A 22,870-nucleotide genomic window follows, 5' to 3' on the forward strand; every position below is an offset into this window, starting at 1 on the left:
GAAGAGGATGTAGGGGAAAGAAAAGAACGAGGAAAGAGAAAGGAGTAGAGAGTGTAAGAGGGAGACGGAAAGATGGGGAAAAGGTGACAGACCAGAAAAGATACAAGAAAGGGTGAATCAGTGAGAAGGCATCAGAGAGAACCAAAAAGGGGGGAGAATCGAGGAATAACCAAATGCTTCCATAGCACAATGATGATGAGCCCAGATCAGAATGATCATGATGTGAGGCCAGTAAAGGGAGATGAGGAGAAACAGAAACCTTGTAAAGAGCAAGGAGGGGAAAAAAAGATGTAAAAAGTCAAAAAGTGGGAAAGCAGATATTCAGGTGCTGGTAGAGGGGAGAAGAAAGATGGCAAAAAGAGCAAGGAGTGAAGTAAGAGGGGAGAATGGTGAGATCTTCCTGCACTACTACAATCCGCAATGCAGGAACTCGACAACAACTACCACACGGTTGTCTGTGCTTCAAAGAGCACGCAGTCTAAATATAAGGTGTAAATGTCATGGTATATATAACGCTGAGAAGCGTGAAGAGGGGGCGCATATCTGTGCCACACAGAGTGCAGATATAGGGCACTCCTAATAAAAAGGAGCAGTACCAGGCTGGTGAGGTGCAAAGCTGAGAACAACAGCTACAATGACAAGGAGGAGGCTCAGGCCTGGAGGAGGTGATAGGCTGCAAGGGAGAAGGAGGAGAATGGAGGAGGAGGAGGAGGAGGACAAGAGGTGGGCGATGACGTCTGCCACACTACGCACTTCAAATAAAGCAGCGAAATTTCCAGAGGAATCCTGCTCTCAACATCCTCACTCCTACTTTTCTGAGCTCCTTCTACCCCCTGCGCTGTATGTCTCCTTCCTACTCCTACCCCACAGCATTGTCACCATCTCCTCATCCATCATGCCACCTTTCCATCTGTACATCCATCCTCTGCTACCTTACTGCTTACAGAACTTCTGCTATGTCATTGCTCTTTCTTACTTTTGTCCACCCCTCTGCAGCTTACCCCACTCTCTTGCTGAAGTCATAATCTGCACCCAACTCAACCTACCCCATCTCTGTCTCATCAACTTATCTGTTGCTCAGGCCCTGGCTCATTCCTCAACCATGTCATCTTTGGCACCTACCATCTTCTTCCACCACCTGCATTTGTCACCCTCTTTGGCACCTACCATCTTCTTCCACCACCTGCATTTGTCACCCTCTACCTATTACCCCCATGTGCGATCCTTCACATCTCACGCCCCCTCTACACCCCATTTTCCACTTCTGCTCTTTCCGACCTCCCCGCTTCCTCCATTTCTACCATCCAATCTTTCATCTTTGCACACCCACCTGGAGATGCCACGCGGGACTCGAAGGAAGGGCAGATACACAGGTGTGTACGCCCGGGGCAGGGAGGGGCTTGTACCTTTATCTGAAATATCTTGTGTTAGTGTTATATACTGTGGGATATGGAGCTTTTGTTGTGGCAGTGTGACATGTTAACACCATTGGCGATATGTTCACTACATATGCCATACAGGCAGTTGTATAGGGCACTGCCTACCAGGGTACAGCAATGAAATGCTAATGTGATTTCATTTTTTGCAATGACTGTACAATGTGTGTAATTTTCATGTTGTCTTCTATGGCTTTCTAAGGGGCAACGTCTCTCCTTATGGAGATTACATGTCAGTGTAAGGAGACTTATAGGCCATGCATGCTCCTCTGGGAAATTAAATATGTCAATTGCCTCTTCCGAGAAGACGAGAACTAGAACTCTAGTGCCACCTACTGGAAGTAGCAATCCTGAAAGTCAATATCGACCCTTTAAGGGCCTTGCCAAATGACTTAGGATTAAAGTCAAACCAGAATCTCAATTTGCAGGCACGGTTTTCAGGGTGTTGCCCCTCCTCAGTACAAAGCATCAAATCTGATTTGGCTGGATGAGAGGCCTCTGACTGGGGTAATGCCTCTCCTTGCAGTGAGTGACATGCCAGTGTAAGGAGACTTAGTGGTGAGTGACATGCCAGCGTAAGGAGACTTATAGGCCATGTAGTGCTCCTCTGGGAAATTAAATATGAAAATTCAGAGATGAAGAGGACTTGAACTCTTGTGCCACCTGTTGGAAGTAGCAATCCTTGCACTGGCATGTCACTCTCCACAAGGAGACAACACGTTACCCCTTATATCCCAGTTAGAGGCCTCTCACATAGCTAAATCGGATTTCTTCCTTAGCACTAAGGAAGGCCAACAACCTGAAACGTGTGTTTGCAAACAGAGATTCTGGTTTGGCTTTTATGCTTTTATCTTAAGCCATGTGGCAAGGCTTGTTAAAGGGTCGATATTGACTTTTAAGATTGCGAGGGAGACACTATATATTAAAAAGAAAATAACATTGAAAAGGGAGGAGCCGTTGCACCTCACTGAATTCTTCCTGTTCACAGTGCACATCCCTTTCTGTTCTCATGTGCAGTACATCTCTAATACCTGAACACCATCCACTCCACTTTCTGCACACATCCTTTACACTGTCTGCACCCTTGTATTGTCCTAAACCGTTATAACACCTGCACCCTTGCACTGATGAAGGCCTTAGCAAAATATGCACTCCTCTACTATATCTGCACACTGATCCATATTATTCACACTGTCTGCACCCTTGCACTATCCTAAACCTTTTCACTATCTGCATTCATGCACTATCACAGGTTGACACTGTGTGCCATTCCACAACCTTTACATAATTTGCAGCCTTTCACGGTTCACAATCTTGCACTATCTGCTCTGTTCTGCTATTCACAACCGTTCCACTACCTGCGGTCTTCTGCTATTGACAACACTATTTCCATTCCATGGCTATTCACAACCTTTCCATTACCGCCATGCTTCCACAATCCCTGTATAGATTACTATTTTATTTAGCGACCTGTGGCTCGATCTCGAGCCTTGGACACTTGATGGATGAACGCTCTGTAGGAAGATCAATCTTGCACAAGCCTAGATAAGACCCCCAGGGTCTTCCCCATTATCTCGATACCCAGTAGCTTGTCGAGTGCCTTCTGACCTAGGGGTGCATCTTCCAGCACTATATCAAATTTAATTACTTGTACTCTCCATCAAGTTTTCTTGGCGTAATCTTGAAGTAGATTGCCAGGCCTTTCTTACACACAGTAATGTGACTCCCATCGAATCAGGGTGCCATCGCACAGTGTCCTGCTGCTGTCACTAGCTCTGGGCAGTATGCTTAATCAGGCACCTAAGATGAAACCTGTCCGCCAGGGTTGTCCCTCATGGCAAAATACATTGCTGACAGTGTGGCGCCCCAGGGTCCAGGTCGTCACAGTAGCATTGCTTTCCTCACAGGGAGAGTGATGTTACGCTTGGAAGTGATGAAGGATATCTTTTATCAGGTAATCACCATGCACCCAACATGTTCACACTCCAGGCCACAAGGGGGAGCTTTTAATCCTATTTCTAGGTGACTCCCCTATATATTATTATTATTATTATTTATTTATTTATATAGCACCATTGATTCCATGGTGCTGCACATGAGAAGGGGTTACATACAAGTTACAGATATCACTTACAGTAAGCAAACTAACAATAACGGACTGATACAGAGGGGCGAGGACCCTGCCCTTGCGGGCTTACATTCTACAGGATTATGGGGAAGGAGACAGTAGGTTGGGGGTTGCGGGAGCTCCGGTGTTGGTGAGGCAGTAGCTTCGATAGTGATGAGGCGGCAGCGGGGTCGGTGCAGGCTGTAGGCTTTCCTGAAGAGATGAGTTTTCAGGTTCCGTCTGAAGGATCTGACTGTGGTTGATAGTCGGACGCGTTGGGGCAGAGAATTCCAGAGGATGGGGGATATTCTGGAGAAGTCTTGGAGGCGATTGGATGAGGAGCGAATAAGTGTGGAGGAGAGAAGGAGGTCTTGGGAGGACCGGAGATTACGTGAGGGAAGATATTGGGAGATTAGTTCAGAGATATATGGAGGAGACAGGTTATGGATGGCTTTGTAGGTCAGTATTAGTAATTTGAACTGGATACGCTGAGGGAATGGGAGCCAGTGAAGAGATTTGCAGAGTGGGGAAGCGGAGGAGTAGCGAGGAGAGAGATGGATTAGTCGGGCAGCAGAGTTAAGGATATATATTGTGGTTTGGAGGGAAAGTATGGGAGATTCAGTCAGAAAGTGCCAAGAAGCAGACTGGAGCAGTCTGAGGCAGGAAGAACGTATGAGGGGCTGTGCAGCCACGAGAAAGTGCTGCAGCTCCTGGATAGAGATACAGAAAGAAAGGACATCGTTCAGTGAGCGTGAAGGCGAGCGAGGCACAGGTGAGGACACCAGGGGGAGGACAGCAATGAGCAGAGTGTCTCCCTGGCAAAGCACAGATGACCGGTAGCCGGACCACCGAGGTTGTAAGGGACTCTACGACTTACAGCAGAGACTGGCAGGACAGCTGAACTGCAAGTTACCTGTCCACCACCCACACCTGAGACACAGTAACACATAGAGCCCGGGGCGTGATAGAGTCCCTGTAAAAAGGCTCGAGTTACCTGTCATACAGGTATTGTCCTATCCTATATGGGGGACAGAGAGAAGAACTGTGAGGACCTTATCTGAAGCCATAGGCAGTAAGGGACTACAACACCACCGCGCTAGAGGAAGGCTTCCAACTCCACCTGGTAAAGGGGACTCTGGATTCACTTCTAAGCCGGCCGGACCCTGCCTGCCCTGTGATCTGGTGCCCTGGACTGTGGCTGCCTGAAGTCTTCAGTAAACCAGGTAAAGAGACTGCAAACGTGTCCTCGTTTCTTACTGCACCTTTCACCACCATCTTCCATCTACACACCGGGAGCCCTGGGGATATACTTCACCTGTGGGAAGTTATACCATCTAGCTGCCATAACATCACCCCCGAGGACCCCGTAAAGCAACGTCGGTCCCCATTGACCAAATACCACAGGTGGCGTCATGAACATAAACTTTATTCAATTTCCCTTTTACATGGGCGCCCAGGGCCATGGACCGGGTCGCCACCGTGACATCCCCCTGTGAAAACTGGACCCGGTACCGGGTACCCCACGGCCCTGTCAGGCGACTCAACAGCATTCAACATCACTGATGCACACAACTATATGTACTTATTCACTATTTACAACCCTTCCCCTATCTGACCTCTTTCAATATTCATGACCTTTAAACTATCTGTACCATATCCTCAACATTTCCACTATCTACAATCTTCACCACCTCACTATCTGCACTCTTCCTCTACCTATAACCATTCCACTATCTACACTCTTCACTAACTCTCTATCTGCACTCTTTCTCTACCTATAACTAGTGTTGAGCATTCCGATACCGCAAGTATCGGGTATCGGCCGATACTTGCGGTATCGGAATTCCGATACCAAGATCCGATACTTTTGTGGTATCGGGAATCGGAATCAGAAGTTTCCAGTGTATGGTTCCCAGGGTCTGAAGGAGAGGAAACTCTCCTTCAGGCCCTGGGATCCATATGAATGTGTAAAATAAAGAATTAAAATAAAAAATATTGATATACTCACCTGTCCGGAGGCCCCTGGACATCACCGCTGGTAACCGGCAGCCTTCTTTGTTTAAAATGAGCGCGTTCAGCACCTTCCATGACGTCACGGCTACTGATTGGTCGCGTGCCGCTCATGTGACCGCCACGCGACCAATCACAAGCCGCGACGTCATCCCTCAGGTCCTAAATTCCCTTATAGGAATTTAGGACCTGAGGGATGACGTCACGGCTTCTGATTGGTCGCGTGGCGGTCACATGAGCGGCACGCGACCAATCAGAAGCCGTGACGTCATGGAAGGTGCTGAATGCGCTCATTTTAAACAAAGAAGGCTGCCGGTTCACAGCGGTAAGGTCCAGGCTGCGTCGGAGAGGTGAGTATATCAATATTTTTTATTTTAATTCTTTATTTTACACATTAATATGGATCCCAGGGCCTGAAAAAGAGATTCCTCTCCTTCAGACCCTGGGAACCATCAGGGATACCTTCCGATACTTGAGTCCCATTGACTTGTATTGGTATCGGGTATCGGTATCGGATCAGATCCGATACTTTGCCGGTATCGGCCGATACTTTCCGATACCGATACTTTCAAATATCGGACGGTATCGCTCAACACTACCTATAACCATTCCACTATCTACACTCTTCACCACCTCACTTTCTGCACTTTGCCTCTACCTACAACCTTTCCACCATCTACAATCTTCACCACCTCACTATCTGCACTCTTCCTCTACCTATAACCATTCCACTATCTACACTCTTCACCACCTCACTATCTGCACTCTGCCTCTACCTACAACCTTTCCACCATCTACAATCTTCACCACCTCACTATCTGCACTCTTCCTCTACCTATAACCATTCCCCTTTCTACACTCTTCACCACCTCACTATCTGCACTCTTCCTCTACCTACAACTTTTCCACCATCTACAATCTTCACCACCTCACTATCTGCACTCTTCCTCTACCTATAACATTTCCATTATCTACACTCTTCACCTCACTATCTGCACTATTCCTCTACTTATAAGGTTTCCTCTATCTACAATCTTCACCACCTCACTATCTGCACTCTTATTCTACCTATAACCTTTTCTTTATCTACAATCTTTACCACCTCACTATCTGCACACTTCCTCTACCTATAACGTTTCCACCATCTACAATCTTTACCACCTCACTATCTGCACTCTTCCTTTACCTATAACCTTTCCACCATCTACAATCTTTACCACCTCACTATCTGCACTCTTCCTCTACCTATAACCTTTCCACCATCTACAATCTTTACCACCTCACTATCTGCACACTTCCTCTACCTATAACGTTTCCACCATCTACAATCTTTACCACCTCACTATCCGCACTCTTCCTCTACCTATAACTACTATCTACACTTTTCACCACCTCACTATCTGCGCTCTCCTTCTACCTATAACATTTCCATTATCTACACTCTTCACCTCACTATCTGCACTTTTCCTCTACATATAACGTTTCCACCATCTACACCCTTCTCTACCTCACTATCTGCACTTTTCTTCTACCTATAACGTTTCCACCATCTCACTATCTTCACTCTTCCTCTACCCATAACGTTTCCACCATCTACAATCTTCACCACCTCGCTATCCTCACTCTACCTATAACTACTATCTACACTTTTCACCACCTATCTGTGTTCTCCTTCTACCTATAACCTTTCCATTATCTACACTTCACCACATCACTATTATTATTATTACGCCATTTATTCCATGGCGCTTTACAAGAGAGGAGGGCTATACATAATAAAAATAAGTACAGTAATCTTAAGCAATACAAGTCACGACTGGTATAGGAGGAGAGAGGACCCTGCCCGCAAGGGCTCACAGTCTACAAGGGATGGGTGAGAATACAGTAGGTGAGGGTAGAGCTGGTCGTGCAGCGGTTTGGTCGATCGGTGGTTACTGCAGGTTGTAGGCTTGTCAGAAGAGGTAAGTCTTCAGGTTCTTTTTGAAGGTTTCCACGGTAGGCGAGAGTCTGATATGTTGTGGTAGAGAGTTCCAGAGTAGGGGGGAAGCACGGGAGAAATCTTGTATACGATTGTGGGAAGAAGAGAAAAGAGGGGAGTAGAGGAGATCTTGTGAGGATCGGAGGTTGCGTGCGGGTAAGTACCCGGGGGACAAGGTCACAAATGTATGGAGGAGACAGGTTGTGGATGGCTTTGTATGTCATGGTTAGGCTTTTGTACTGGAGTCTCTGGGCAATGGGGAGCCAGTGAAGGGATTGTCAGAGGGGAGAGGCTGGGGAATAGCGGGAGGTCAGGTGGATTAGTCGGGCAGCAGAGTTTAGAATAGATTGGAGGGGTGCGAGAGTGTTAGAGGGGAGGCCACAGAGCAGGAGGTTGCAGCAGTCAAAGCGGGAGATGATGAGGGCATGGGCTAGGGTTTTTGCAGACTCTTGGTTGAGGAATGTACAGATCCGGGAAATATTTTTGAGTTGAAGTCAGCAGGAAGTGGAAAGGGCTTGGATATGTGGTTTGAAGGAGAGATCAGTGTCAAGGATTACCCCGAGGCAGCGAGCTTGTGGGACTGGGGAGAGTGGGCAGCCGTTTACTTTAATGGATACGTCCGTTGGGGAAGTCGAGTGAGATGGGGGAAAGATGATGAATTTCTTTTTTGTCCATATTATGTTTTAGAAATCTAGCGGAGAAGAGGGATGAAATAGCGGACAGACATTGTGGGAACCTGGTTAGTAGGGTGATGATATCTGGTCAAGAGATGTAGATCTGTGTGTCATCAGCATAGAAGTGATACTGAAAGCCGTGAGATTCTATGAGCTGTCCGAGGCCGAAGGTGTAAATGGAGAAGAGCAGGGGCCCTAGGACTGAACCTTGCGGGACTCCGACAGATTTGGGGGCGAGGTGAGGAGGTGGTGTGTGAGTGGGAGACACAGAATGTCCGGTCTGTTAGGTATAATGAGATCCAGGATAGGGTAAAGTCAGTGATGCCACGAGACGAGAGGGTCTGTAGTAATAGGGAATGGTCCAGTGTCAAAGGCAGAGGACAGGTCCAGGAGAAGGAGGACACAGTAGTGCCGCTTGGCTTTGTCGGTTAATAGGTCATTGGTTACTTTAGTTAGGGCAGTTTCAGTGGAGTGATGCTGCCGGAAGCCAGATTGTAATTGTAAGCGGTCAAAGAGGGAGCTAGAAGAGAGGTGGGAGGATAATTCAAGATGGACGTTGTTATGGTTCTCAATGGCGAGAGAACATAGCCCAGCATATATGAGAACTAGCTCTTGGAAGATGGAAACTATACTGACCATGAACTAAACCTGCCGCACAACTAGAAGTGGCCGGGTAGCATGCCTACGTTTTTTTATCCCTAGATGCCCAGCGCCAGCCGGAGAACTACCTAATCCTAGCAGAGGAAAAGACAGTCCTGGCTCACCTCTAGAGAAATTTTCCCAAAAGGCAGACAGAGGCCCCCACATATATTGGCGGTGATTTTAGATGAAATGACAAACGTAGTATGAAAATAGGTTTAGCAAAAATCGAGGTCCGCTTACTAGATAGCAAGAAGACAGAAAGGGCACTTTCATGGTCAGCAGAAAACCCTATCAAAACACCATCCAGAAATTACTTTAAGACTCTAGCATTAACTCATAACACCAGAGTGGCAATTTCCGCTCACAAGAGCTTTCCAGACACAGTAACGAAACAGCAGCTGTGAACAGGAACAAAATGCAAAAACACACAAGGACAAAAGTCCAACTTAGCTGGGAGTTGTCTAGTAGCAGGAACATGCACAGAAAGGCTTCTGATTACATTGTTGACCGGCATGAAACTGACAGAGGAGCAAGGTTATATAGCGACTCCCACATCCTGATAGGAGCAGGTGAACAGAGGGGATGATGCACACAAGTACAATTCCACAAGTGGCCACCGGGGGAGCCCAGAATCCAATTTCACAACAGTACCCCCCCTCAAGGAGGGGGCACCGAACCCTCACCAGAACCACCAGGGCGATCAGGATGAGCCCTATGAAAGGCACGGACAAGATCGGAGGCATGAACATCAGAGGCAGTGACCCAAGAATTATCCTCCTGACCGTATCCCTTCCATTTGACCAGATACTGGAGTTTCCGTCTGGAAACACGAGAGTCCAAGATCTTTTCCACAACGTACTCCAACTCACCCTCAACCAACACCGGAGCAGGAGGCTCAACGGAAGGCACAGCCGGTACCTCATACCTGCGCAACAATGACCGATGAAAAACATTATGAATCGAAAAGGATGCAGGGAGGTCCAAACGGAAGGACACAGGGTTAAGAATCTCCAATATCTTGTACGGGCCGATGAACCGAGGCTTAAACTTAGGAGAAGAAACCCTCATAGGGACAAAACGAGAAGACAACCACACCAAGTCCCCAACACAAAGCCGAGGACCAACACGACGACGGCGGTTGGCAAAAAGCTGAGTCTTCTCCTGGGACAACTTCAAATTGTCCACCACCTGATGTCTGGCCCCCTCAAGCCAGTGACGCCACTCCTCAAAAGCCCACTTCATGGCCAAAAGCTCCCGATTCCCAATATCATAATTCCGCTCGGCGGGCGAAAATTTACGGGAAAAAAAAGCACAAGGTCTCATCACGGAGCAGTCGGAACTTCTCTGCGACAACACCGCCCCAGCTCCGATTTCAGAAGCGTCGACCTCAACCTGAAAAGGAAGAGCAACATCAGGCTGACGCAACACTGGGGCGGAAGAAAAGCGGCGCTTGAGCTCCCGAAAGGCCTCCACAGCATCAGGGGACCAATCAGCAACATCAGCACCCTTCTTAGTCAAATCAGTCAATGGTTTTACAACATCAGAAAAACCAGCAATAAATCGACGATAAAAGTTAGCAAAGCCCAAAAATTTCTGAAGACTCTTAAGAGAAGAGGGTTGCGTCCAATCACCAATAGCCTGAACCTTGACAGGATCCATCTCGATGGAAGAGGGGGAAAAAATGTATCCCAAGAAGGAAATCTTTTGAACCCCAAAAACACACTTAGAACCCTTCACACACAAGGAATTAGACCGCAAAACCTGAAAAACCCTCCTGACCTGCTGGACATGAGAGTCCCAGTCATCCGAAAAAATCAGAATATCATCCAGATACACAATCATAAATTTGTCCAAATAATCGCGGAAAATGTCATGCATAAAGGACTGGAAGACTGAAGGGGCATTTGAAAGACCAAAAGGCATCACCAAATACTCAAAATGGCCCTCGGGCGTATTAAATGCGGTTTTCCACTCATCCCCCTGCTTGATTCGCACCAAATTATACGCCCCACGGAGATCAATCTTAGAGAACCACTTGGCCCCCTTTATACGAGCAAACAAATCAGTAAGCAGTGGTAACGGATATTGATATTTAACCGTGATTTTATTCAAAAGTCGATAATCAATACACGGCCTCAAAGAGCCGTCTTTCTTAGACACAAAGAAAAAACCGGCTCCTAAGGGAGATGACGAAGGACGAATATGTCCCTTTTCCAAGGACTCCTTTATATATTCTCGCATAGCCGCGTGTTCAGGCACAGACAGATTAAATAAACGACCCTTAGGGTATTTACTACCCGGGATCAAGTCTATGGCACAATCGCACTCCCGGTGCGGAGGTAGTGAACCAACCTTGAGTTCTTCAAAAATGTCACGAAAGTCAGACAAGAATTCAGGAATCTCAGAGGGAATAGATGATGAAATGGAAACCAAAGGTACGTCCCCATGAGTTCCTTTACATCCCCAGCTTAACACAGACATAGCTCTCCAGTCGAGGACTGGGTTATGAGATTGCAGCCATGGCAATCCCAGCACCAAAACATCATGTAGATTATACAGCACCAGAAAGCGAATAACCTCCTGGTGATCCGGATTAACACGCATAGTCACTTGTGTCCAGTATTGTGGTTTATTACTAGCCAATGGGGTGGAGTCAATCCCTTTCAGAGGTATCGGAGCCTCCAATGGCTCCAAATCATACCCACAGCGTTTGGCAAAGGACCAATCCATAAGGCTCAAAGCAGCGCCAGAGTCGACATAGGCGTCCGCGGTAATAGATGACAAAGAACAAATCAGGGTCACAGATAGAATAAACTTAGACTGTAAAGTGCTAATTGAAACAGACTTGTCAGGCTTCTTAGTACGCTTAAAGCATGCTGATATAACATGAGTTGAATCACCACAATAGAAGCACAACCCATTTTTTCGTCTAAAATTCTGCCGCTCGCTTCTGGACAGAATTCTATCACATTGCATATTTTCTGGCGTTTTCTCAGTAGACACCGCCAAATGGTGCACAGGTTTGCGCTCCCGCAGACGCCTATCGATCTGAATAGCCATCGTCATGGACTCATTCAGACTCGCAGGCACAGGGAACCCCACCATAACATCCTTAATGGCATCAGAGAGACCTTCTCTGAAAATCGCCGCCAGGGCGCACTCATTCCACTGAGTAAGCACAGACCATTTGCGGAATTTTTGGCAGTATATTTCAGCTTCATCTTGCCCCTGAGACAAGGACATCAAGGCCTTTTCCGCCTGAAGCTCTAAATGAGGTTCCTCATAAAGCAACCCCAAGGCCAGAAAAAACGCATCCACATTGAGCAACGCAGGATCCCCTGGTGCCAATGCAAAAGCCCAGTCTTGAGGGTCGCCCCGGAGCAAGGAAATTACAATCCTGACCTGCTGTGCAGGGTCTCCGGCAGAGCGAGACTTCAGGGACAAAAACAATTTGCAATTATTTTTAAAATTTTGAAAGTGAGATCTATTCCCCGAGAAGAATTCAGGCAAAGGAATTCTAGGCTCAGACATAGGTGCATGAACAACAAAATCTTGCAAATTTTGTACCTTTGTGGCGAGATTATTCAAACCTGTAGCTACACTCTGAAGATCCATTTGAAACAGGTGAACACAGAGCCATTCAAGGATAAGAAGGAGAGAGAGAGAGGAAGGCTGCAATATAGGCAGACTTGCAAGTGATTCAATTGAAAGCACACTCAGAACTGAAGGAAAAAAAAAAAAAAAAAAAAAAATTTTTCAGCAGACTTCTTTTTTCTCTCCTTTCTCTGCCAATTAATTTAACCCTTTGTGGGCCGGTCAAACTGTTATGGTTCTCAATGGCGAGAGAACATAGCCCAGCATATATGAGAACTAGCTCTTGGAAGATGGAAACTATACTGACCATGAACTAAACCTGCCGCACAACTAGAAGTGGCCGGGTAGCATGCCTACGTTTTTTTATCCCTAGATGCCCAGCGCCAGCCGGAGAACTACCTAATCCTAGCAGAGGAAAAGACAGTCCTGGCTCACCTCTAGAGAAATTTTCCCAAAAGGCAGACAGAGGCCCCCACATATATTGGCGGTGATTTTAGATGAAATGACAAACGTAGTATGAAAATAGGTTTAGCAAAAATCGAGGTCCGCTTACTAGATAGCAAGAAGACAGAAAGGGCACTTTCATGGTCAGCAGAAAACCCTATCAAAACACCATCCAGAAATTACTTTAAGACTCTAGCATTAACTCATAACACCAGAGTGGCAATTTCCGCTCACAAGAGCTTTCCAGACACAGTAACGAAACAGCAGCTGTGAACAGGAACAAAATGCAAAAACACACAAGGACAAAAGTCCAACTTAGCTGGGAGTTGTCTAGTAGCAGGAACATGCACAGAAAGGCTTCTGATTACATTGTTGACCGGCATGAAACTGACAGAGGAGCAAGGTTATATAGCGACTCCCACATCCTGATAGGAGCAGGTGAACAGAGGGGATGATGCACACAAGTACAATTCCACAAGTGGCCACCGGGGGAGCCCAGAATCCAATTTCACAACAGGACGTGTTGTTCCAGTAGTTTGAGGCATAGGGGAGAAGTGATATAGGGCGATAGCTAGATGCAGAGGATGGGTCAAGAGAGGGCTTTTTGAGGATAGGTGTGATGGAGGCATGTTTAAAGCTTGAGGGGAAAACACCAGTTGTTAGTGATAGGTTGAAGAGATGAGTTAGGGTTGGGATGAAGACTGTGGTGAGGTTTGGGATGAAGTGGGATGGAATCAGGTCAAGTGCACAGGTGGTGAGATGTGATCTTGAGAGTAGAGTGGAGAGTCGATCTTCTGTAATGGTGGAGAAGTTGGTTTTGGAGGAGGAGGGCTGAGCAGTTAGGAGGAAGGGTTCTGTGGGTTGTCAGCCAAAACTGTCTCTGATGTTATCAATCTTCTGCTTGAAAAATGAGGCACTATCTGTACTTTTCCTCTACATATAACCATTTCCACCATCTACACTCTTCTCCACCTCACTATCTGCACTTTTCCTCTACCTATAACGTTTCCACCATCTACACTCTTCACCACCTCACTATCTGCACTGTTCCTCTACCTATAACGTTTTCACCATCTACAATCTTCACCACCTCACTATCTGCACTCTTCCTCTACCTATAACTACTATCTACACTCTTCACCACCTCACTATCTGCGCTCTCCTTCTACCTATAACCTTTCCATTATCTACACCCTTCACCACCTCACTATCTGCACTTTTCCTCTACATATAACGTTTCCACCATCTACACTCTTCACCACCTCACTATCTGCACTCTTACAATACCTCTTCTCAATATCTACACTCTTTACCACCTCACTATCTGCACTCTTCCTCTACCTGTAAGGTTTCCACTAGCTACACTCTTCACCACCTCACTATCTTCACTCTTCCCCTACCTATAACATTTCCATTATCTACACTTTTCACCACCTCATTATCTGCACTATTCCTCCACCTACAACCTTTCCACCATCTACAGTCTTCACCACCTCACTATCTGCCCTTTACCTATACTCATTATCTACACTCTTCACACCTCACAATTTGCACTCTTCCTCTACCTATAATGTTTCCACTATTTACACTCTTCACCACCTCACTCTCTGCACTCTTCATCCACCTACACTCTTCCACCTCACTATCTCCTCTCTTCCTCTACCTATAACCTTTCCACTATCTGATCTCTTCCACAAATCACAACCTTTCCTAGCTCACCTTTCACCAGTAGTATCCACAGCCATTACAATACCTGCACCTTTCTACAATCCATAACATTTACACTACCTACACCATTCAACAACCTTTACAATACCTGCACCGTTGTACTATTCCAACCTTAACCCTTACACTATCTGCCGCTATCCACTATTCACCACCTTTCCACAATCTGCACTTTACCCTTTCACTTTTTGAGCTCCTCCACAAACCACAAGCCTTACACTACATAGATCATTCCATGACCCATAAGTCCTACTCTCTACAACCCTAAGACTATCTGCAGCCTTTGTCGATTCACATTTCCATTATCGGCACAATTCCACTAGTCACAACCTTTCCACTATCTTATCCACTATTTAAGACTATGACCTAGGATCTTAAAAGGTGGAGAACATCAACACGTCCATCACAGTCAATATGCCTTTCTTTATGCTGAATCTCAGTGCCATCTACATCCATTAAAGTCGCTCAGAATCCAATACGTCTGCCGATATTGGGTGCCATACGTCCCACTAGGCATCGTAGACCAGAAATTCTTGGTGGATCCTACTGAGGAAGGCTGGGATCCATTACACTGTGGTTACAAATTCCTCAAACATCAGAACGAGCTACTTTTACCGCAGAGATGCAGTAATTAGATAGCTTTCCCAGTGGCGAAACATAATTTCAGGGGGATCCTATATGACTAAAAAAATAGTGTAGGTCAATAATCCCTAGCCTATCTGCATCACTTTCACTCTAGACACCTAATATATCTGCACACTGCACTATCCTCACTTCTTACAGCAGCAACATGCCTTGCATTATCAGCGGACATGTTTGGGACAGGATCCATGCTTTGTGTCTTTAGAAAAATAAAGCTAATATCAGGTACAATAAATTACAGGTGAGGGCGCTGTTGTACTGTTGTCAAAGGAGAATGTGCAGTGGTGAATAGCGGTACTGCAGCTATTTGAGAAAATTATTTTATAACTAGATGGTGGCCTGATTCTAACGCATCGGGTATTCTAGAATATGCATGTCCACGTAGTATATTGCACAGCCCACGTAGTATATTGCCCAGCCACGTAGTATACAGCACAGAGCCACGTAGTATATTGCCCAGCCACGTAGTATATTGCCCAGCCACGTAGTATTTTGCCCAGCCACGTAGTATATTGCCCAGACAAGTAGTATATTGCCCAGCCACGTAGTATATTGCCCAGCCACGTAGTATATTGCACAGCCCAGGTAGTATATTGCCCAGCCACGTAGTATATTGCCCACACACGTAGTATATTGCACAGCCCAGGTAGTATATTGCCCAGCCACGTAGTATATTGTCCAGCCACGTAGTATATTGCCCAGCCACGTAGTATATTGCCCAGCCACGTAGTATATTGCCCACACATGTAGTATATTGCACAGCCCAGGTAGTATATTGCCCAGCCACGTAGTATATTGCCCAGCCACGTAGTATATTGCCCAGTGACGTAGTATATTGCCCAGTGACGTAGTATACAGCACAGAGCCACGTAGTATATTGCACAGCGACGTAGTATATTGCCCAGCCACGTAGTATATTGCCCAGTGATGTAGAATATTGCACAGCATCGTAGTATACAGCACAGAGCCACGTAGTATATTGCCCAGCCACGTATGTCACAGGTTAAAAAATAAAAAATAAACATACTCACCTTCCGATCCGAGGGCGCCTTGTAGTTCTGTCGCCTGTGCGCGGTGCAGTTGGCAGCTTCTGGTCCCAGGGTGTGATGACGTCGCGGTCACATGACCGTGACGTCATGGCAGGTCCTTCTCCCGTACCATCGTTAGCTCCGGAAGCTGCCGCTTGCATGGAGAGGTCACCGGAGCATAGGCAGCGTCAATAGTAAAAACTTGGTCACACAGGGTTAATAGCGGCGGTAACGGAGTGAGTTACCCGCGGCATAACACGGTCCGTTACCGCTGGCGTTAACCCTGTGTGAGTGGTGACTGCGGGGAGTATGGAGCGGGCACCGGGCACTGACTGCAGGGGAGTAGGGAGGGACTAATCGGACTGTGGCCTTCGCTGATTGGTTGCGGCAGCCATGACAGGCAGCTGCCGAGACCAATCAGCGAATGAATATCCATGACAGAAAGAAGGACAGACAGAAGGACAGACAGAAAGACGGAAGTGACCCTTAGAGAATTATATAGTAGATAATAAGTTCTTGTGTGTAAACATGAGAAATAACACAACCTCTGGCCATAGTATGACTTGCGTACAGCATTTTCCCCTGTGCAGACTTTCACGTTCTCAATTTCAGTTGTCTCAGAGCAGGTTAGTGGAAACCAGGTGCTAATATGTCTCTCGCACACACAGGCATGAGTGACTCCTGATATCTTGTCTCTGTGTAGCACATGTTCAGAAGTAGCAGGAGCAGCGTGGTGGGCATTATACAGCAATACTGAGAAAAGAAACTATAAATCAAGCAAGGGTGAAATAAATAACTTGTTAGAAAGCAGCAGAGTGGAGGACATTACTAAGCTGTACAGCTGTGAATCCATCAGTGGGTTGAAATAAAACAACATAGAGGATATTATACAGACAGCAGTACTGACCAGTGTAGATGTGAATCCAGCACTGGGGGAAATAAAACAACATGGAGGATATTATACAGACAGCAGTACTGACCAGTGTAGATGTGAATACAACACTAGGGTGAAATAAAACAACATGGAGGATATTATACAGACAGCAGTACTGACCAGTGTAGATGTGAATCCAGCACTGGGGGAAATAAAACAACATGGAGAATATTATACAGACAGCAGTACTGACCAGTGTAGATGTGAATCCAACACTGGGGTGAAATAAAACAACATGGAGGATATTATACAGACAGCAGTACTGACCAGTGTAGATGTGAATCCAGCACTGGGGTGAAATAAAACAACAAGGAGGATATTATACAGACAGCAGTACTGACCAGTGTAGATGTGACTCCAACACTGGGGTGAAATAAAACAACATGGAGGATATTATACAGACAGCAGTACTGACCAGTGTAGATGTGAATCCAGCACTGGGGTGAAATAAAACAACAAGGAGGAAATTATACAGACAGTAGTTGTGACGCCGATGCCAGCTTTCCTACATGATTTCCCTTCCCCTCCATGCAGGGATGTCGGTTTACTCACCATCCTCTCTAAACTTGAATCCCTGGTCCTTGTGCAGTCAGAACCTGAATCTGTTTCGGAAAACCGTTTGAACGTCTGCCTGAGTATTCCGGGTATTTGGACTGTCCTAACAGTCTCCGAATCAGCCCTGTCTGAGTCTCCTTGTCAGAAACCGTTCTACCAGTGGACCCTGAACCTAGTGGTCTGAACAGAGTCTGAGTCCGTGTCAGTAACTGTCCTGCAGAGGAGTCCTATCCGAGTCTGCGTACCAGCAGCTGCAGTACCTGGGACTGCCTAGGAGTAAGACTGCCTAGTGCACTCGAAATGCGTCGACTGGGCCATGTCGACAATGTAAATTATCCTTTCGTATGCACCGTATTTTCTTTTGGAAAATAAAAAGAAAAGGAAAATCCAGTCCTGTTGAACCGGACTCCAATTTTTTCTACAGAAATATAACAGGAATAAAGCTGTTCTGCAGGGAGCAAAAGGCTAATCTTCCTCCAAGCTGATGTGCAACTGCACAAAGCAAAGTGTGCCGCCTCTCCTGCACATCATCTCTGCAGCCTTCTGACAAGTTGGATGATCTACCTGTCAGATGTGATCTGGCCATACCTATGTGATGCCAGCGTAGAGCATCATGGGACATATAGTCTACTGTTGGCAGGCAGTAATATTTACCATAACAATCAGGATCGGGCAGACAAGAATGGCGTAATGTATGGACTGGGATATAAAGTGGTGAGAATGATTTCTGGAGTGTTTGCTTGTAGCTAAGGTTTAATCATAATTCTGTGCCATACAGAACGACATGATGCCATATGGTAGTGCCAGGTAGTAGGGGCAGTATAATAGTAGTTACAGTGGCATGTAAAACTTTGGGCATCCTTGGTCAAAATTACTGTTTTTGTGAACAGTCAGGTAAGTTGAAGATGAAATTATGTCTAAAAGGGCTAAAGTTACAGATGACACCTTGCCTTTGTATTTTAGGCAAAATATAAATACACATTATATATAGTCATCTTTTACATTTTAAAAATTACAAAAAGGAAAATGGGCTGATACAAAAGTTTGGGCACCCTCCATGATTAGTACCTAGTAGCACCCCCTTTTTTGCAAGTATCACAGCATGTAAACACTTTTTGTTTGAGGGATTTTCATCCATTCTTCCTTGGAGGAGTCCTCCAGTTCTGTAAGATTCCTGGGTTATGTTGCATCCTCTGCTATTTTGAGGTCTAGTCAATGATGCTCAGATCAGGGGACTGTGAGGGCCATTGTAAAACCTTCAGCTTGTGCCTTTTGAAGTCGTCTATTGTGGATTTTGACGTGTGTTTAGAGTCCTTATTAGAGATGAGCGAGCACTAAAATACTCAGGTGTCTTTGCAGATTTGGTGCGTTTTTGTCTCAGTTTTTCTTTTCCTGCGTGGATTTATGACAAAACCTGAAGCAAAACTTGATGCCAGCAAAGTGAATAAGAAACTTGAGGTGTCATGCACATGTTGAGTATTTTTGACTTGCAGATTTGGTACAGAAGATAATCTGCTGCATATGTAAATTCTCTGTGCGTTTTGGCCCTGCGTTTTCACCTTTGACTTCACTCAAATCAATCAAAAACATATTGTGAGGGGTTGACACACTTAGCTGCTTCCTCAGGTAGACACAGGAACCCTTCTGAAATCACCTGCTGGTTTATTGTGGACAGCATAAACCTTGGCAGGGTTCAGCAAAATAAACAGAGCCTTGCTGGCATAACGGTAAAACAAACAAAACACAGTCCATATGAGTCCATTCCCTGTAGGTTCACCTGCAGTTATCCCGCACAGTCCTTAGCTCCTCTGGGAGCTATGTGGGAGTTCCTGCTCTCCCAATACACAACACACACTGACTCTCATGGCCAGGTATTTACCACCCATGTGATGGTCACATGACCTTGACCTCACACAGGTCCTGGCAGGACTCTGCATGTGGGGATACGGGGGACCTCCACCCACCCGCTCTATGGAGGTACACTAAAACCAGCCCAGAACATAGGTTACTATTAACTCTCTCAGCACTTAGCGTGCTGGAGGCAAAAACACTCTGGTTTAAGCTCACTGACCACAGTATGCGCAGTGACACGTATCTCCCTTCATATACTATAAAAATATATTTAGACATGAGAGTCCTCAGTGGTTGATACCTTTTAATGGCTAACTGAAAAGATGGTAACAAATTGCAAGCTTTCGAGACTACTCAGGACTCTTCATCAGGCAAAGACTAAAACAAATTCTGAAGAATCAGTTAGCCATTAAAAGGTATCAACCACTGAGGACTCTCAATTCTAAATATTTTTCTATCTACTGGCTAACACGGTACCAAGATATATTTCTTTCCTATTCATATACTATGTCAGTGACTCTGTCACATATTCCCCTCCCCTGCCCAAAGCCGGGGGTTTTGGCACCTTCAGATATCAGACAGGGAATTCAGGAGAGAGCATCTGCATTACCACGTAACTTCCCGATGTAATAGGCCAGATTAACCCCCCGGCCCAGAATATACCCGGGTTTAAAGTGGCCTAGGCCAGATTATACCCCAGCTGCTGTAGATCAGATTTTTCAGGCTTTTGAGAACCATTGAGTGATATACTCAATAACGGGGCCCCAGGCAGAACACTGGGCCCTAGGTAGCACATGGGGGGCAGAGACAGCGACCGGGGTCCCAGGCAGCACACGGGGCCCCAGGCAGCATACAGGGGCTCCAGGCTGGGAACAGGGTGCCAGGCATTGCACAGTGGCCCCAGGCAGCATACAGGGGCCCCTGGCAGCGCATGGGGACCCAAGCAGCACACAGGATCCCAGGCAGCGCACAGGATCCCAGGCAGCACACAGTGTCCCCAGGCAGCACATGGGGGGCAGAGACAGCGAACGGGGTCCCAGGCAGCACATGTGGTCTCCAGGCAGCGCACAGGGGCCCCAGACAGCACACAGGGTGTCAGGCATCACACAGTGGCCCCAGGCAGCATACAGGGGCCCCAAGCAGTGCACAGGGCCCCAGGCAGCATACAGGGGCCCCAGGCAGTGCACAGAGGGGCAGAGACAGCGCACTGGACCCCAGACAGCGCACAGGGGGTAGAGACAGCACGTAAGGGGGAAGAGACAGCGCGCAGAGCCCCTGTGCGCTGTCTCTGCCCCCCGTGCACTGTCTGGAACCCCCTGTGCGATGTCTGGGGCCCTGTTCTTCAGTATATCACTCAATCCTGTGCGATGTCTGTGGCCCCTGTGTGATGTCTGGGGCGCCTGGTGCTCTTCTTGGGGCCCCCATACGCTGCCTGTGGCCCCCGTGTACTGCCTGGGGCCCCGTCCATGGCCTGGGGCCCCGTGTGCTGCCTGGGACCCCGTTCGCTGTCTCTGCCCCCGTGTGCTGCCTGGGGCCCCTGTGTGCTGCCTGGGGCCTCGTGCGCTGCCAGGGACCTCTGTATGCTGCCTGTGGCCCCATGCGCAGGCCTGGGGCCCCGTGTGCTGCCAGGGACCCCATTCCCTTTCTTTGGGGCCTCCCGTGTGCTGCCTGAGGCCCCATGCACTGACTGGGGCCCCATGTGCTGCCATGGGCCTCTGTATGCTGCCTGGGACCCCGTGTGCTGCCTGGGACCCCGTTCGCTGTCTCTGCCCCCCCGTGTGTTGCCTGGGACCCCGCTCGCTGTCTCTGACCCCCTGTGCGCTGCCTGGGGCCCCGTTCTTGAGTATATCACTCAATCCTGTATGATGTCTGGGGCCCCTGTGCCATGCCTTGGGCCCCTTGCGCTGTCTGGGACCCCTTGTGCTGTCTCTGCCCCACTGTGTACTGCTTGGGGAACCTGTGCACTGACTGGGGCCCCGTTATTAAGTATATCACTCAATGGTTCTCAATAGCATGAAAAATTTGATCTACAGCAGCTAGGGTATATTCTGGCCCAGAGGGGTATAAACTGGCCTAGGCCACTTTAACCCCGGGTATATTCTGGGTGGGGGGGTTAATCTGTCCTGTTACACCGGGTCTATGTTCTAAGTGGAAACTAAAGTCTTGAAGGGCTAAGAACCACCTAGTCACCCTGGCGTTCTTACCCTTCTTCTTTCTCAACCACCACAAAGGGGCATGGTCTAACAGTAACTTAAACCTGCGGCCTAGCAGATAGTACTTTAGAGTGTCTATGGCCCGTTTCATAGCCAAACACTCCTTCTCCACTATGGCGTAATTCTTGTTGCAAGAAGAGAGTTTCCGGCTCAGGTATAGGATGGGATGCTCTTCATTTATCTCTTGAGACAGCACGGCTCCCAACCCGACCTCAGAAGCATCAGTCTGGACCACAAATTCCTTGCTAAAGTCTGTGCAACCAGAACCGGATAGCTACACAGAGACCGCTTGAGCTCTTGAAATGCCATCTTTATGTCAGGAGTCCATTTCACCATCGTTGACTTGGCGCCCAGAAGGAGATCCATTAACGATGCGGCAATTATGGCAAAGTTCAGGATAATACCCCACAATCCCAAGAAACGCCCTCACTTGCTTCTTGGAGAAAGGTTGCGGCCACTCGTGAATCGCCTCTATTTTGTTCAACTGGGGCTTGATTTCACCTCTCCTGACGATGTAGCCCAAGTACCTAGCCTCTTCCTTCCCTATTGCACTTCTTGGGATTATGGTGAATCCCGCTTTCCTCAATGATTCGAGGATCGCCTGTACCTTTGGCAGGCGCGAACTCCAGTCAGGGTTAAAAAATGACTGTCATCCATGTAGGCTGCGGCATGTATCTTGTGTGGAGCCAGAATTCGATCCATCGCCTTCTGGAAGGTAGCTGGGGCACCCTGCAGTCCGAAGGGCATTCTGGTGTACTGAAAACACCCATCCGGCATCGAGAAGGCCGTCTTCTCATTGGCGCTCTGGGACATGGGGATATGCCAGTTCCCCTTCGTCAGGTCGAGGGTTGTGATGTACCTTGCGGGCCCCAGTCGCTCAATCAGTTCATCCACGTGGGGCATCGGGAATGCATCGAAGCTAGACACCTCATTGAGCCTGCGGTAATCGTTACAAAACCACCACTCGCTATTGGGCTTCGGTACAAGGACGAAGGGACTTGACCAGCCAATTCTTGACTCTATCACCCTGAGGTCCA

General features: G+C 47.3%; 1 protein-coding gene across 5 annotated transcripts in view; it reads left to right on the forward strand.

Moving 5' to 3' along the window:
• Positions 1-731: 731 nt before the first annotated feature.
• KDM6B (lysine demethylase 6B) overlaps positions 732-22,870 on the forward strand; it is a 110,320-nt gene continuing 88,181 nt past the window's right edge. For all 5 annotated transcript variants that reach the window (XM_077261644.1, XM_077261652.1, XM_077261647.1 and 2 more), the window contains exon 1: positions 732-1,373. The gene's annotated coding sequence lies outside the window, so the exon portion shown is untranslated. The remainder of the gene's footprint in view (positions 1,374-22,870) is intronic.

This window comes from Ranitomeya variabilis, chromosome 5, assembly GCF_051348905.1.
Source record: "Ranitomeya variabilis isolate aRanVar5 chromosome 5, aRanVar5.hap1, whole genome shotgun sequence".
In the NCBI taxonomy this organism is placed as follows: Eukaryota; Metazoa; Chordata; class Amphibia; order Anura; family Dendrobatidae; genus Ranitomeya; species Ranitomeya variabilis.